Source organism: Ceratotherium simum, chromosome 31, assembly GCF_057802395.1.
Source record: "Ceratotherium simum simum isolate JZ-2026a chromosome 31, ASM5780239v1, whole genome shotgun sequence".
NCBI classification, from domain to species: domain Eukaryota; kingdom Metazoa; phylum Chordata; class Mammalia; order Perissodactyla; family Rhinocerotidae; genus Ceratotherium; species Ceratotherium simum.
This window is the reverse complement of record NC_141930.1, coordinates 10,836,287-10,854,335: the sequence shown is the minus strand read 5'-3', so window position 1 is coordinate 10,854,335 and position 18,049 is coordinate 10,836,287. Positions and strand designations below refer to the sequence as shown.

At 37.3% G+C, this 18,049-nt stretch overlaps 1 protein-coding gene across 1 annotated transcript in view; it reads left to right on the top strand.

Moving 5' to 3' along the window:
• ZFHX4 (zinc finger homeobox 4) overlaps positions 1 to 18,049 on the top strand; it is a 178,690-nt gene that overhangs the window by 27,033 nt on the left and 133,608 nt on the right. The gene's annotated exons all lie outside the window — the stretch shown is intronic.

Here is an 18,049-nt window from a genome sequence, read left to right as displayed (position 1 = left end):
CTACTAGTATTGATTAAACACACTCTCCCTTAGCATCAGTTTAAAGTCTTCTGCTTAACTCTGTTGTTATTTTTCGTGACTTTTCCCAGCTAGTAATGTGTCTATGCCCAACAATGGGTGTGGTGCAGATAAAAATCTTCATTCAATGACAAATATACTTTCATCTTTGCTGGAAAAAACTATGCAGATGTAATGAATGTGTGTAAGTGATGAACACTATTTATTCCATAACTTGTCTTGACTTTTTCTCAACGCTAATTACTGGTTAATTTATTTTATGCAGTTTGTTTCTTGGGTTGGCTTGATTGTCTTGGTTTATGGACAAGTGAAACAGATGCATTTCAATGATGAATAACTTAACTTATTAAAAACTTCTTTTGTCTAGAGGATATTAAAATTCAGAAAATATTGCAAACCATTAGTCATTGTAACAAGCTCTAAATATGATTACAAAATCCATTTTGCAAGTGTTATCTATTGATTTATACTAGAAATCAGTGATAACTATGCTATCAGCAGTCAACCAGCGATTATCATACCTATGGCTTCTGTAGTACTAGTTCAAACTCTAAACACACAACAGAAAGAGCAGGTTGTGGCTCTCTAGAGCAAGTGCAGGAATTATTTATTTGGGTTGGCCTGGCACCATTTATTTGGATTGTTTCTCGAAGTTCAAATTCTAGATTGATGTACCGAGCGTAAAAACCTAAAGACGTGGTGTGAGAATTTGTAACACTGTTCCCGTGGTATCGGCGCTCTGTGGATCAATAATGAAAGCATTAGATTTGGGTCACACGGTTTGAGGGGAGTACAGGCCCTAATGTAAGATGGAAAGCTTCTAAGTTGATGGTATTGAAAATATAATATAGTGGATTAATTGTGTTATAATTCATAGGTTTTACAGCAACAGTTGACAACTGTTCAATTGTCAACTTTTTTTCTGTTGATACCTGACCTATTAAAACTTTTAGAATACCTAGGAGAAAAAAATAAACATTAAGTTTGTATAAATAATAGATCTCGACCCTGGGAGCCATATAGAATATTCATGAACTGTGTTTATATTCATGCAGCTCCTCTAACACTTGAACATGTTGTGAATAAAAGATATAAATGTACAAATTTTTCTATTTTATTAATCTCATGTGAGAAGCTAAAGAAAGGTAGAGTGTTACTGCTTACTTTCTCAGGAAAGATTATTTAATCTGATTGTTTGATGATTATTTGAATGTGTGTATATATTTGCATTAAGTTTATCCATTCATTCCATGGCTATGAGTTGCCCACCCTCACCATCTGCAGAGCAGTTTGCCAGGTGCCCGTGTTACTCTGAAAGTTGTTTTTCGGGGAGAGTTGGATATTGCCTTTGACTATATAACAACTAAATGAGATAAAAGCTTGTTCATAAAGAGGACTTTAAAGCATAGAGAGGTTTAGATCCCAGAACCAAAGAATATATATCCTCTTACCTTAGAAATGTTATAAGTCATATAAAAATTTATTTTTCCCCTACTCTTAAATACCCAAGCTTCCTTGAAGTGTAGTGTCTAAAAACGGTCAACAAACAAACAAAAACACACTTTGAACAAACTTACCTTGAATTAAAAGAAGACTGAAGAGAGAAATATTTGAGCTCTTGAAACTTGGTATTGGGCCATCAAACTATATTATTTCACATTATCCTTCAAGGAGCATTCATTATTTCTGGTAGTATCTGCAAAAATACTCCAGAGTAGCAATGAGTTGAGGTTGCCATTTCTAACTGATTTCCAGAAACTGTGTGAGTCAGATATAGAGAATTTTCAAATGCAGTAATGAGGATATTAGCAAGCTTGGTCGGCAAAATAAAATTGCTTCTTAAGTAACATTAATTGCTTTTAAATGAGAACCTAACAAATTGGCTTGGGCCTGGAAAAAATGATGGTTTGTAATATGACTAAAATATTAAAATTAGACTTAAAATAGTTTCTGAGTTAATGACTAGACAATAATCTCCTATATAAAATTCATTTTCATTAGGAGTTTAATTTACATCGTTTTGCATCATGAATTATTCAGACTTTGAGGGAAAGTGACAAGTAGCAGTTATAAAACAAATACAGAGCTGTGAGAAAACAACTTTTCTCATTATTGACAACATATTGATTCATAATACTGTAAATGTGATGTGTCCGTTCGATTTGAATAGACCACTTTACCTCTTGTGTTGTCAACCTGAGCCAGTATTACCTAAGAGAAGCGTGTGTCCTGATTCCAGTTGAAGGAGGTTAAAGGTTAAAGGTTAAGGGTTAGCTTAAAAGCATCATCTGCCTAGCTGCTTAACTTTAAACTGATCAATATAATGAAAATCTGTTTTACAGATGTTGTTTTAAGGTATTTGGCAGGATTTAGGCAGCTTTAACATTAGACGTATGCTAGTAAAAATTATTTCTTTATTTGACCAGAACAACACCTTTCCTTTTAAGTTTAAGGTAGAAGGACTTGCGGGTTATGGTATTTTGGCAAAGAACTCAGAGACAGAATGTGTTGATGATCTTTCCATATGGACTCAAAAAAAAAGAATACCTTTATGTCTATTGCTAACGATGACTGCAAAAACAAACAAGGCTGTATTCATTTTTTGGCAGTATTACTTTCCTTAGTGTTTTTTTTAAAAGGAATTTTGTTATTCTTAAGAAAATCTTACTCATTTCTTCAAGCAAAATTCTCTGAAGTGCTCAGCACTACTAAATTTTGATTTTTCCTCCAGAAATTTTAATGATGAAGCAAAATTAGTCTAGGAAATTAAAATGATAAAATGAAACTGCACATTGCCCATCATCTTCTCTTTTAACATATGAAAGTGAGGTTAATAAATACTAAATGCATAGATAGCTACAATCAGTCTTGCAAGGTAAAGTGTGTGTATCTGTCTATATAGATAATGCAAAAATAGTGTTTCTCATCTACTTTATTAGACTTGATTATATTCTTCTAATTTCACACCTTTGCATCCTCTACAAATTTTGTCAGTTGACATTCACATAATGAGTCCTCAATAAATATTTGTAGGATGAATAAAGGACTAATGAATAAACTGAGAAATGTATTAAAGAAACCCCTTTACTTCCAACCAATGCATTGCAATTTGATCTACCCCTTAAATGATCCCAAACTTTTTCTAAAGAGTCCAGTAAAAAGATATAATGAAAACCACTTAGCACTACACATTCAAACTGAGGAAGAACGAATAAGACTGGCAGTATTTTAGATTTACAGTTTAGCTTATCCTTGGCTCGGAATGGCCGTGACTTTTCCGGCCAGCTGATTGGTCCCCCACCCTCCCATGCAGGGCGTGCAAATACTGTGCAGCACCTGTGCTTCAGCTGCTCTTATAATATTATATGGATTTTTAAGTGAGGTGTTCACAGCTTTGCTGGTTCAAAGTCAAAAGCTTAATTATACTAGCTTTTTTTCTTCCTGCATCTGCTAGTGGTGAGGCAGAATAATCTGTCTGAATTCCACAATGCTGTTTTCATATTTGGATTTCAAATTGGCTGGGAGCAGTGAATGAATCTCTTGTCTCCATGGTGAGCAGAGGAACACACGTGGGATTTAGTCCTAGGTAACTTTTAGTGTAACATTCCCCTAAGGAACATTTTTGGAGTTTTCTCATTATCCATGTTATGGATGAAAGAATCCGGGTTAAGAACTAAAATCAAGGTGTGGGGGAAGAGAATGCAAGGAGCCACGTTGGGAAAAGTATATGGCAAGGAAATAAAAAATGGAATAATTAGCTTCACCTACCTTGTTCGCTTTTTTACTAGCAGGAAATAATAACCCGATCAGTTTGGAATTACCAAAGAATCACAAGCATTTTCATTTCAATAGGCCTGAGTCCAACCTTGCAATTTAAAATCAAATATACCAGATATGTACCATTTCAATTATTGAACTGTCATTGTCCCCATGTGATGGTAAAGGAGGTTAGAAGATTGTGTAGTACACATTTGCATAAAAGTCATTGTGTAAAAGGAAATTGGAATATGTGTGTGTATCTAAGAAACCAAAACAGGTATTTTTTAATCTTATTCTAGTCATTTGTTTAGATGAAGAAAGCTGTTTTCAGAGATAAACAGAAGTTATTCTTTTCTATTGCTGAACATTAACTTGAATATGGAAATTTTTGCACTTTTTGTATTAGTTTCAGATTTATGTTCCTTGCAAGGTTGAGATGCAGTGTGAAATTTAATTCCAGTTGCAGGATTTATTTTTTTAAAAAATAATCACAATTCAAATTATTCTGTTGTATTCTCATATCAGAAGACAAGGCAGAGGCTGAAAAAACAGTTTCTGTAGTTGAACAATACATGCTTGCGTAATGCATAACTAATAAATACACAGATCAAATGGAGAGGAGCTGGTTAGCTAATAGCAACTAATAAATCACTGGTGTGTTCAGATCGCAATGTAATTGGCTAGCCCTATCTCCGACGTCAACTTCTGTTTTTAAGCTTGACATTTGCCTGAAGCACAGCCATGTGTTAGAACATGGCTCCTCCAGCACCAATATGGCCTTGCTCGCTGCATTCACAGGGCAAGTAATATATTACATGAGCCGAGAACCATCTTTATATTCCACTAGAAAAAAAAAAGACAAAAATCTGTCTATCCAAATTATAATATATATATTGAAACACATCAATCCTTAGAAGGATTACTCTAGACCAGGCATTAGCAACTTATTACGTCCAAGTTGGGGTAGAGACAATGATTTTTAGGGTGTGAAATTGTGAACAAACCCAGGCAAAATGTAAAGAAAAGCAAAGTGTTTTGCTGGAACCTTCCTGTTTTCTTTTCGACGTGTCTTTGCTTAACCAGCGCTACCGTCTCCTTACACATGAGGCACACACTCTCACGCTCTTCTCTGTTTTTCTGAAATCCTGACTATTCTATCCCACCTAGATCTTCTTTTCAGGGAAATACTCCATGTTGTGAGGTTACCCATCTAGTTCCCCAAAGGAAACTAGCATTCCTTTAATTAAGGGGAAAGAAGCCTTTTCATAAAAGCAGAGTGGAGCATCCAAAGGTGTTTATGACTTTCAAGTCTTTCCCAGGGTGCATTTTGTTTTAAAGGAACCGCTTAATCTGGATGGATTTCTAATGTGTGGGGGGGTGCAGTGATGATGTGAGGGATGGGGATTAGGTGTGGCAGTGCCCACCTTAAGAGCTTCCTTCATTGATCTCCTTCCAAACACACGTACACACACACACTGCAACACCACACACACCACACTCCCCACACTCCCACCGTCCCCAACTCAGAAACACAGTAAAAAATTTGTCACTACCATTCACTTCACTTCAGGACCATGTCAACTAGACTTTGTGATTTATGTTACTTTTTTTCATAACTGGTGCTCATTCTAGCTCATGTGAAGCGTAGGTATGGTTTAACCAAAAGTAGTAAATCGCTTATGTGTCACCCACGCTGAGGTCGTTTAGGTAATGCAGACAAAAGTGTTATCTTGTAATTAATGGGCTCTCCCTGCATGTTTCTTTGGCTTCAATTTAATCGTCCCTGTCAGTGGAGCTCGTTTAAAATTGCTGAAACGTTCACATGGGTGCTGTGATGCCACGCAGTAATGCAGCCAGAGTCATATGTTAACCAGGCCTCGCGCTGCTGAAAGGGTCTTGGCCCCGGGGTGGAGTGAGGAGGAGCTGGCATGTGCATAATGACCGCGGTGCTGCTTCCAGAACATCTGGCCTGCCTGAGTTCTACTGGAAATGCTTTACCCAGTTTGCTTTGAGTCTGAGCCTATGCTCAGGCTGAGTTCAATTAGACGTGGAGATTTGTTCATTATTCAGATAATTCGAGCCTTAAAAGGCACTTTCTTCCAAATTATTAATATTAGTGTATTAATACACGTTAATATTAGTGTATTTCAGGAGAGCTTCTGATGATATGATGTATTCAAAAGAACCACAACAATGGTTCCTATAGTCTCCTATAACCCATGAGGAAACGCCCTCACAGAGTCTGTGGCCTAGGAGGAGGGTGGTGATTGGTGTGGGCGCAAGGGCCAAAGTTCTGTTTGCAGAATACCTGAATGATATCCCAAATTTTAGTTCTAATAAATACAGAAACTTTTATTGAGCACTTACTATGTGCCAGGTTTCAAGATGTCTCTGTTCATAGAGGTTGTGTCCCATTAATGTGGGAGGTTATAAGCCATCTTCTCTAACATGAGACTTCCTAACTCCCTCTGTTCTTCCAGTGTGGCAGAGACAATAATAAAATTAAGGGTTGCATCTGTATATTAGCCATCAAAAGCTTCCATACTTTTTTCCGACAATGGCTGGGCAAAGGACAGAGTGTAATTGCCCTCTTGGGTCATCAGTAGATGTAGAACAGTGTCACTTCTATCTCTTGGCTGACCCTTATTACTCTCTTGCATTGCAAGACTTTATTGATCAGTTTCAGACAAGGGTTATGGTGGGAATTTGAGGGCAGGATAGAGCTTTTCTATTAGTTGGAGCATTTATGCTGTTCTTCATACATGAGGATGCTGCTGCTGATGCATTGCCTAGAAAATGGAGAAGAAAGCCACTTAATAAACAATGCAACATGTGTCAGATTGCAACTTCAGGCAACCTTCTTATAGAACCACGATGCTAATTTAGTTTGACTCTTGGAGAATCTTTGTAAGTTCAGTTTACAATACTGTCTGTGAGAGTTCTACTTAAAGATAAATTATTATAATAACTAGTTCTGTTATTATCTGTGATTACGTGTGTGTAGCAACATTTATTTCACTTGATTTTATAAACTTTTATTAATATTCTAGCTTTCTTATCTTTAAGGAAAAGTACTTTTGTAGCCTTGAATATAATACTTATATATATTAAATATGCATATATAAATATAAAAGTATATTGAGACCATACTCTCAATAATTTATTGATCAGATTTTCCTAAAGCCTTTCTTTCACTGGAAATGTTAGATAGCATAGGATACACATTTCTCTCTCCTTGTTTCTTAGGGTTCTGTTTTCCCATTAAGCAGTTTTTAAGGAGTAGTGCAGAGGAAGGTTGAGGTTGAAAAATTCTTGTCTCAAGGTATCTGCTGATAAAATTAGTGGAATGCAGGTCTGAGGAGGGAAAGAAATGAGCTATTGATAGATCCAACTGTATCGCTTAACTCTAGTTTGGGAGGAAATCTTTTAAAGTTTTAAAATATTGGTTTTTAGGCTGTGATTCTGTGTCATATGTCAAGAAGAGCCTCTTTTATAGAGAGAGTTGGCAATTGACTGTCTATATATGATTTATGAGGTATTAGGAAGACGCTTACCAAAAATATCACTTCTTCTGATGCCAGATATTCTGTCAACAGTGAAACCATATTGATAATTGACTTATCCACTTATCACCTTTTAAAATAGCCCTACTTTTTGAAGAGAAAACGTATACTGACAACAATCATAATAAGTTAAACTTTTTATGTGCATTATCTCATTGACTCTTCCGAATAGTTATATTTTATTATACCTGTTTTGACATATGAGGAAACTGAGATTTGGAGCAAAACGCCTTGCTCAAGTCCTCACAGATAGTAAGAGGCTGTGTTGGAGTTCTAACTCTGGCCTCTTCTCAGCCCTGCCCTAGCCTGCATTATGAGACTTTGCTAATTAGAAAACTTTTTGTTGTACTTGAGGATGGAAAGAGCAGGAAGTGGGAAAGGAAGAGAAAGGCTGGGAGCCTCAGAGGCGTACTTCATTTTGTCTAGGTGTTAATCATTTTGGAGCCCACTTATATTCCTTCAAGTTAGCAGATTCCCTTAAAGATACTGCGGATGCAACATAACATAAGAGCTGGCCAGTAGGGTTTGCATACACAAATGCAGTCAACTGGAATGATGAACTTACACCTGCTGGGTCATCTACAAGCTGGAAGGAGAAACTGCTGCTTAAAATTGTTGCCTGAATATTGCCTGTCACAACAGAATTCTTTCACTTTAAAGAAACTTCCTTTTACTGGCATTTTTGGGGGTTTGGTATATTAAATAGAGAGGGCTAATAGAATATTTATCACTTCTACTGCCTGGGCTCTCAGTGCTTGCAAGTTAAGCACCTTTGGAGGCTGCATTAATTCCTTTGGGTCACCAGGGTACTTCAGCAGTAATGTACTAAATGGTACCCCGCTGACCTCAAAGAGGGAACGTGCCTCCCTAAGCATTTAGCTTACTACACGGGAGCAACGAAAGCACAGTCTGCTCTCTGTCCAGAACCTGAGTTGTCTTCTCCTCCCGTTTCCCAGCATCCATATAACTCCTGGAGGAAGTCTTATTCACTTGCTACTTATTAGAATTTTTGAAAATAATTTTTGCGTGAATTATTATTTTTTTTACTTTTATCTTTCACTTCTTAACGATGATCCATTTTAGTTACTAGGTTCCAGGGATTTTCTTTCCACCGTGTGTTTGTAATGCACTCCCTTCCTCTCTCTCTTCCTTGAAATTTTGCTAATGATTCCAATGTAAAGCCCAAAATCTTGTTAGAACTGTTTACATTGACTTAACTTAAAGATGCTTGGGGAAATCTTGCCTTCCTGAATCTGACTACTCAGTCCTGCCAAACACTGTCAGTCATTGTCATTAGTGCTGTTGACCACTCTCATTGATGAGATATTCTTTTATTGGAGAGTAAGAATAGTCTTGGTTTTGAAATGACAAAATTGTTAGCAATAGAGAAGCCCCCAATTCCTATAGCTGGTGTGTGTAAAACATGCAAAGACATTTTGATAATTATAATGGGCAGCATCTTTCACAGACTTTAAATATTTCCAACTATTCATTTGGCAGGCCTGAGAATAACACTAGCATATGTCCTTAGGGCCTAAAGTCATTCATTGTTCAGTTGTGGGAAATCAGGTTGTAAGTCAATTCGCCATCGCCTCTGAAAGAGTCAGTTTACAAGGCATCTCCTTTAAACTCAACATATATTCAGCACTGACCACTGAGTAACAGAGTAGGTGACATCAGATGTGAGGGAGGGAGAAAATGATTCCCAATTTTTACACCAGATAAATAGTGTTGTTTTTTGAAAAAAGATTAACATGCTAAAATGGGAATTAGGCAAACACCAGAATATACCTTTCAGAATTTATTTTGAATAAATTTATGTATAATATGTAAAATTTATGTAAAATAAATGAATTTATATTACATAATACTTTAGAAGGGAGAAAACTCTCTCCTAGTCACTATAATACTATCACTACTTTTAAACAGATGCCCCTCAGTGTCTTTTGAGAAATAATTTGGCTAAAAGCAAGTTCTGGTTTATTATAATTTTTATTAGCAAATTAAGTAATTAAAAAAAGACATTTGGATGGAACAATTGTAGTAAGTTTTTCCATGATGAGTATTCCCTGAAAAGATACTCTGCAGTCTCATAACCAAATTCCTTAAAAATAGATCCAAGTGGAATTCATAAATAACTTTTTTTTTCAGAGAAATACAGTCTTTGGCTCTCTTAATTCCTTAAATATTAGAAAAACTAAGATGGGCTTTATGAAGAATTATTTAGTTTTTAGAGTACCCATTCTTAACACAGAGATAAAGTTACTATCTTTAGGTCATAAATGCAAAAATGTCTTCCTAATTGCTTAATTTTGTCAACATTCATTTAGATGTATGTTTCAAAATAGATTTTCAGGTATAATATATACTTCTAAGTTTCTGTAGCATGTACTAGGTCATTTTATTCCTTCTTGTAACTCTGGCTACCCATTTAATTATAATGGCTTGATAACTTATTGGAAAACCATTGATACAGAAATACATTGAAATTGATGTTCTTCCTTTTTTTTATGTCTGTTAACACTTTTCCAAAAAGTGAACAATTTAATTCTTTGTCAATGGATGTAGAAGAATGTGGATAGATTCAGGTCTCATGTGTTAGGTGATTAAAAAGGCGAAATGCCAGGACACCCCTGACGTTTTCAGTACATATCCACGGAGACCTACTTATGCTTATTTTGCTCGAACCCTGAAACAAATTGCATGCACGCGTGTGTGCGTGCGTGTGTGTGTGTGAAAGAGAGAGAGGAGTGAGAATACAGTACATGAAGACTTATTTTAAAAAATTGACGAAGATTATGAGTTAATCATTAATGCCCACTTATTTTGTTTTAAGGTAGATCGCAGAAATCTCTTCCTGCACATTGGAAGTGTTCTCAGTCCCTAGAGATAATAAACCTTTGATGATGTTGTGCAAGACTCGTGAGCAAGCACTGAAATCAGTTCTGTATGTACACATGACTAATCAAAGGTTCAGGGAACAGGATATGATTTGGTACAAGTGATAGGTTCTCCAAAAAGCAAATGGCCTCACTAATTGTGGGAGCACGTGGAGTCCTTTTTCCCCTTACCCAAGGCAGGTCCTGGTCCACCGTTGGGACAGGTATCCTTTGACCCAGGCTTGAGCGCTAAGTCTTAAAAAGTATCTTTAAAAGCAAAGGTTTTCTCAAATTAATGTCTACCTAATTAGTAGTCTGTTCTTTTCTTTGTCTTAAATTCACAACAGATACCGCAAGACACATGGACTCAGAAGGATCCTTGAAATTCAGGGAGTTAGGTAACCAGAACAAATCTCCTCTTAAATTGATCAACCGTCAGATGTCCCTAGTGGGAAAATGATGGACTAAGACAGCAATCTCAATAATTAGGCATGAAATTATATAGGAAAATGTGACTGAAAGTTTCAAAAAAATCAGTTCTAAATTAGCAAAGGCAGGAACTAAAGTTATATGCTATAAAATCTGCCATGTGGTCCGTGCAATGAGTGTTGAGGCCATTGTCTTCTGCTTTGTTGCTTTTTTTATTTGCAACAGCTTTATTGAGATGTAATTCATACACCATGCAATTCACCCATTTAAGGTATACAATTCAATGTTTTTTAGAATTATGCAACCATAACCACAATCAATTTGGGAACATTTTCAAGACTCCAAAAGGAAATCCTGTACCATTTAAGCCCCTCTAATCCCCCACTGGACCCCCACTAATCCCAACTCCCCCACCCCCCGGCCCTAGGCAAACACTAACTGCTTTCTGTCTGTATGGATGTGCCTATTCTGGACATTTCATATAAATGGACTCATACTATATGTGGTCCTTTGTGACTGGCTCCTTTCACTTAGCGTAATGTTTTCATGATTCATCCATGTTGTAGCATGTACCAGTACTTCAGACGTTTTTATTATAGAATTTCCGTTGTATGGATAAACTACATTTTATTTATCCTCTCATCAGTTGATAGGCATTTGAGTTCTTTCCACTTTTTGGCTATTATGAATAATGATGCTCTGAACATTTGTGTACAAGTTTTTTGTGTGGACATATGTTTTCATTTCTCTTGGGTATATATCTAGGAGTAGAATTCGTGGATTGGCAATTCCTAATATTAACTGGACTCTCATTGCTGCCAATCAGTTCTTGTTTTGTGCCTGGTCAGCTCCTTCTCCCTTTTCCTTTAAAGAATATTATAAATTTTTGTCACTCTCCCGATGCTCCTTATTCATCTTCTGCTCTACCCTGGCCAACGAGCTCGGGGAGGAAATTAATACTAACATTTGCTGAGCACTTACTAGATGGCAGATGATCTTCTAAGTTCTTTAAATGTATTAACTCATTTAATTCTAACAGCAATCCTGTTAGATAGGTACTCTTATTATGTCTGTTTTGAAGATGAGGAAACAAGGCAATGAAAGCTTAATTAAATTATCCAAGGTTCCATAGCTGATAAAAGTGACAAATGAGTCAGGATTTGAACTTAGGTTGACTGATTCCAGTACCCACAGTCTTAAACAGGACATCTGTCACAGTGTAGATTCCAGACTGAGAAGGGATACCTGGAAAGGAAGGTCTTGTTTGTGGCAGAAGGGGATGCAAACAAGAGTGTGACTGTGACAGTTGATCCTTGAGAAGGGCATGTATCCCCTGAGAGAGGAGGAAAAGAAGTGATGGTGAGCTAGATAGAGATTTACAGACTTTGGGAGGGTGTAGTGAGGGATGGCAAATTAGAAAAGTCACTGATAACAGTACATTCTTTTTTAGTTCTTTTTTATGTCAGAATGTAAACCATTTATTTGGTTCATACTATGTTCTTCGAAAAATGTCTATGAACTGAATTCTCCGTATTTGTAGGATTGAAAAATTGGCATATTTTATGGTAACCTAAATTTACTAAAATGCATTTTGTCAGATTGATGTTCCAGTAATACACAAATGCTTGTTTGTCCTCATGTGTTGAAAGTGCACTGTGCGGGGCCCTCCTGGTGAGTGAGACAGACACAAAGGATGTGGGATGCAGTTCTTGTCCTCAAGCAGCTCACCAGTTTTTAGAATAAAATATATAATGGTTTTTACCTGTGCTTTATTTTCTCTCGTGAATTGTCCCTGTTAACAGCCTTTCTGAATCCCAGAAGTTTGTAGGCACATTTTTAGTACTTTACATAACACATTTTAGCAATGTTTACTCCTTTGTGTCATCTAGAAAGTTAATATTTAGATTTTCTGTGGTATTTGGGGAAAAATTAGATTCCTGCCTTGCAGAACTTTGATAAAGTGTGGTTACTTGTTTCCACCTCAGTGAAAATGTTGTCCCATTGTTGAAAACTAATGCACAGTAACAGTGTAAGTTGAGTCTTCTCTCCTTCTTCAGCCTGCAACCCCACCTATGTGATGTTTGTGAGCATGATTTTTATGTGTCTTTTTTTTTTTGAGGAAGATTGGCCCTGCGCTAACATCTGTTGCCAGTCTTCCTCTCTTTCTTTTTTTCTCCCCAAAGCCCCAGTCCATAGTTGTGTATCATAGTTGTAGAGTTGTAGCTCTTCTATGTGGGACGCCGCCTCAGCATGGCTTGATGAGCGGTGAGTAGGTCCGTGCCCAGGATCCGAACCAGCAAACCCCAGGCCACCGAAGCAGAAGGCATGAACTTAAGTGCTACGCCACCAGGCCGGCACCTTTACTTTACGTTTTCTTAATGCTAAAGATATGGATAAACTGAAATATTACTTTGTGCTTTCTTTTGTTAACTAGAAGGATTTTTTTCTTTTTGTATGTGTAAAAACATAAATATACTTGTTTCTAATATCTGGTCTAATTAATCGCTGGTAAAATAGTCTGTAATATTTTATCTATAGCTATTTCAGGCATCATCGTATTTTATTCAAACAATTATTAATGTTCCTTGAGGTTTTCAATTTCCAGAGACCCACTGATCTTCATCAAGCCTGTTGACATGGGTAGGCTAAGGTCAGGAGGGGGGTTGCCAGTGTTCCTACTGTTGGAACATAACGTTGCATAATTTCTTCTTTCTGTTTTACTATGAAAAAAATTTACGGAGAAATTATGCAAGAACACATGATAAGCTTCCATATTATCTCATGCTAAAAGATTCTCTGGAGCTACTTTCTCGAGTCTGAAACACAGTGAAACTGAAAGATTGACTGCCTATTTCAGACTTATGTCTTTGAACACTGATGAGCTTAATAGGTATTGACAAGGTGGGTATCACTTTTTGATACCCTCCCATTATTAATATATTGGGAGTGGACTGTGGTGGGAGGGTGTGGGGTGATGTCTCAGAGAAAGGCCGTGAAAGATATGTGCATCTCTCTCCCTCTCTCTCTCTGTACCTCAAGAAAAGTTTGAAAGAAGAGTTAGGCATTTTCTGTCTTAAAGTGGCCAACTGACTTTCTCGCTCTTTATGTGGTTTTTGGCAAGCATTTGTGTGCCTGAGTTAATATGTTAGTAAATGGAGGAAAAAACACTCCACTGAGTTCTGTAGATCTTAATTAAGGTACAGAAATAGCTTTGAGAAAAGTATTGTGAGATGAGAGCTTTTCTTATATGTGGAAAATATTACTCGTGTCTTGTCAGCACATCCACTCTATTGGCACTGCTTTTTTGTACTTGGAGATAACTTCTTCTTTTCTTATTATTGGTAAGATACTTTCCTTTTTAATTTCTGTAAGTGCACTTGGTTACACTGTTATATCCAGGACTTGTCATTCCTGAAAAGCCATCCTTAACTTTATCTCTCCCATTGGCCTTCAATTGAAATTTGCTTGGAAGAGGAACGGAGTTGTACTCATCAACTTGAAAATGCATAAACATAGCTCATAGAAAATAACTATTTGTGTATGCCTTTATGTGCTTTAACGTCGATATCCATTCTTTTTTTAGAAGTTTGTCCACAGAAAAGGAACTGGGTATTACACTTTTAGATACCAGTTTTCAAGTCTGCCAAGCGTGAATTTGCAAGTGATTTGTAGTAAGTGGAGCTCACAGTGGAGAAATGAAAGCTTCCGTGTCTGGCATCAATTTTACTTTTGCCTTTAGGCTGACACCGCAGTATTTTCATCTGTAAAATGGGTTCTGAGTTACCATTATGATTAGAAAATGAGCGTTAACTTAACAGTTTTTGAGACCGGGTCTAAATGTAGTCACTTCTGTGGCTCTCGGAGCTGAATTTATTCTGAGCTTTCACAAGTATCTCATCTTAAATTGTTGCTGTAGTTAAATATGTATCAAGTTGCTGGTTTTCCATTGTTTTGTTTAATGCACAAATATATGTTTGTGTATTTTTCTTGTAGACAGGAAGAAGGGTAATAATCATATATAGAGAAATAACTGAACTACATCTCTTAGTCCCCTGTGCTTTACGTATTTATTTGACTAATCGTTTCATTTATTTGTTTATTGAGAGCCCACTCTGTCAGGCCCTGTGCTAGGAAACAAGGATGTAGCTTCAAATAAAACAGACACAAGCCTTGTTCTGGTGGAGTTTACAGGTTAGTGGAGGAGACAAGCATTAAATACATCATCACATATCAGGCAAAGAAATAGTTATTTACTACTGTAAACAAATAATAGAAGTAGTTCTCTTTTGATCTGGAACATATACTTGTGTCGTTAGTACATAGGTATTTGTATAAATCGAGTTATTCTTCTAATTTTGGAAGAAAGTGAAGAATTTGTGTGAGGCCCTGTATTGAGATGTATATAAAAGTAGCTGGGGGCTGAGCTGAACTGACTTCACTAGTTATGGGCTGTCAGGTAGAAAGAGGCATTTACCACTGAGATTTTATTAGAGTTCCAGCACTTTCAAACTTTTTGGAATCATAAAACGTTGACATGAATAGGCATTCTAGAAATGGCTACATATCCAGTTGACGGATTTGTACAGAATATCATATGGAAAGTTGGATGAGATGAAGCTGACCGTTAGAGTGCCTGTTGGAACTTTTATAACATGCTTATTCCAACGCCATAACCTCTGGGGATGCATCCTGGAATTTCTTCATTTAAAGAGATGATCCTGATAACCAGCCCGATTTGGGGGTCACTGGACTAGAAGGTCAGTGTGGTCCAAAGACTCCATGAAGAAAAGACAGTGAATGTGGTGGTTGTAGTGAGCTCAGCTCCATTAGCATCTGTTCCTCCTGTGTTCAGAAGAGAGAAACTGTGTCTTCTACCGTCCTCTGTGAATCTCCTCCTTTCCCAGACTAGGATTTTGCTAGGGTCTGCCAATGCTGTATACTCTGTCCAAGGAAGTCACGGAAGGCACTGACCTCCGTCTTCCTTATTGTTTTGCCTCTAAGGACAAGAATCTGACATGTTTTGATATACAAAAAAAAAAAAAAAAAAAAAAATCCCGTTTCAGTAGGAAAAATGGCAAACCTTTACAAAGAAAACCTTTCTGTACAAAACAGCTGTTCTTTTGTTGAAGGTCTGGCACTTTAGTCAACTGTCGGGCCAAGAAACCACTTTCTGAGTCCAGAAGTCGGTAAAAAAAAAATCTAAGGCCTCTGGATTGAATTTTGTAGGAATATCTTTTTTGGTAAATTTTGGAATCATGCTTTGCCTCATCATAGTTGCAGAAATCCACTCTCTTGAACGTGAAGATATCCCCAGGCAGCAGATATATAGTCTGTTTTCTGAACAGGAATCTTATAGGTCTCAGGAGAGCCAACTTCCACGGGCCTGCTGGGTTGTGTGCTCATTTGTAGCTCACTGTAATGATTCTGCAATTTTTCATTTTCTTGCTATTTTGGGGAGGTAGATTGTGAGGTTTGTTTTTAGAGTTTTACTTCATAACAGCATATTCTGTCTCTTTCCCCATAGATATGGATACAAATGTGTAGTGTATGTGTGTATAGATATAGACGTGTGTATATATGTACGTATATCTCTTTTGGGTGTTCCGAGACCAATTTCCAACACGGAGTGAGGGGGTTCCCCACACCAACAATCTCAGACACCAGCAGGGTGTCCAAGAATTCTACTCAATTCTGACACTATCTCCCCGGAGATAGCATCAGATTCTACAGGTTAAGAGTTCAGTCCTACAAGATGCCCCCACCCCCACTTCAGATACCAATCGCAAGCCTAGGCTGTTACCTGTGCTTCTGACCAGCTGGCTATAGATTGAGGGTTCCAATGAGCCCCTCCTTGGACTTCAGACTCCGGTCCAAGTCCAGGTTGTTACCTATACTTCTGACTGATTGGCTATAAATCAGAGGTTCCCATGACCTCCTCCTTGGGTTCCATTAATTTGTTAGAGTGGCTCACGAAACTCAGAGGCTTACTAGAGTTTACTTACTAGATTACCTGTTTATTATAAAAGAATATAGCTCAGGAACAGCCAGATGGGAGAGATGCATGGGGCAAGGTGTGTGGAAAGGGGTGTGGAGCTTCCGTGCCCTCTCCAGGCCCAACTCTCCCATCATCAGCCCAGAAGCTCTCTGAACCCCGTCCTTCTCGGTTGTTTTGGAGGCTTCATTACGTAGTCATGATTGCATAAATCATTGGCCACCAGTGATTGATTCAACCTCTAGCCCCTCCTCACTCCCCAACCCTCTAATCACTTGGTTGGGTCTCCTGGTGACCAGCCCCCATCCTCAGGTACAGTCCAAAAATTTACCTCATTAACATAACAAAAGACACCTTTGTTGCTCTGGGCACCTGGGAAATTCCATGGGTTTTTGGAGCTGTGAGCCAGGAACTGTGGACAAAGACTAAATCTATACAAGAAATATATTTTGGTTATCTAAATGACCAAATATATATTTCTTATAAATCACAATATCTCTTTATCCTGTTTGTGAAAGAGAACTGTGTATTGTATGGTATATTATTTGACAATTTTCTTTTAATAATGTCCCATACTTTTCTCCCAAATATAGCATCTAATGCAGATGCACTGGCAGCTATACTGACAACCAACGCTAAAAAGAAGCAAATAAACATGGTGCCCAGTTTCATGAGCCACAGAACCTACATTGTCATAACATGTTACTCTGGAAAAGTTCTTCTATTTAACCACTTGCAAGTTAAAAACTAGACCTTGGTCTATTTCATAAAGAAATACCTTTTTTATAGATCAACTTGAAATAATCGATCGATTCTGTACTGACCCCAAGAGCTACATTTTTAAATGTGGATCTACTGTAAAATGCTGATGCCAAACTCAGAGTCCCAATATAGCCTGTGTTTCACAAAAGACCCAAGCAAAATAAATTCTCCTGCCCGCAGACCGAAAGAGTCAGAGTAATCAAATAATTGGGTGTTTTGGTTAAAAAAATCAGATGAATTATTTCAAGATTTTGATAATAATTTTATTGGCTTGATCAGTTACTTGAACCCAGCTGATACATACAGATCAGTGCAGAATAGAAATTTCCTGTCCTGCCTGGGGTGACCCCTGGACATTTGGTTATTTAAGGGTAGTGTGCAGTAAGGGCACACACGTGTACTATATAAACCTTTTGAGGTTTGTGCCTAAGTAAAAGACATAGTACAGTATTGTACATTTGTGTGACCTAAAGCATTTCGCTCTGCTATGACAGACATATCATCCTCCTGTGCCAGTATAAATGCAAGGACATTTCATAGTCATCATCTGTTAATACCAGTTAGTAGTGTCACAAATTAAAGCATTAGTAGATTTGTGTTGCTTGAGGAAGCAACTGATATAAAATACCAGGAGGTTGAAGGAGTGG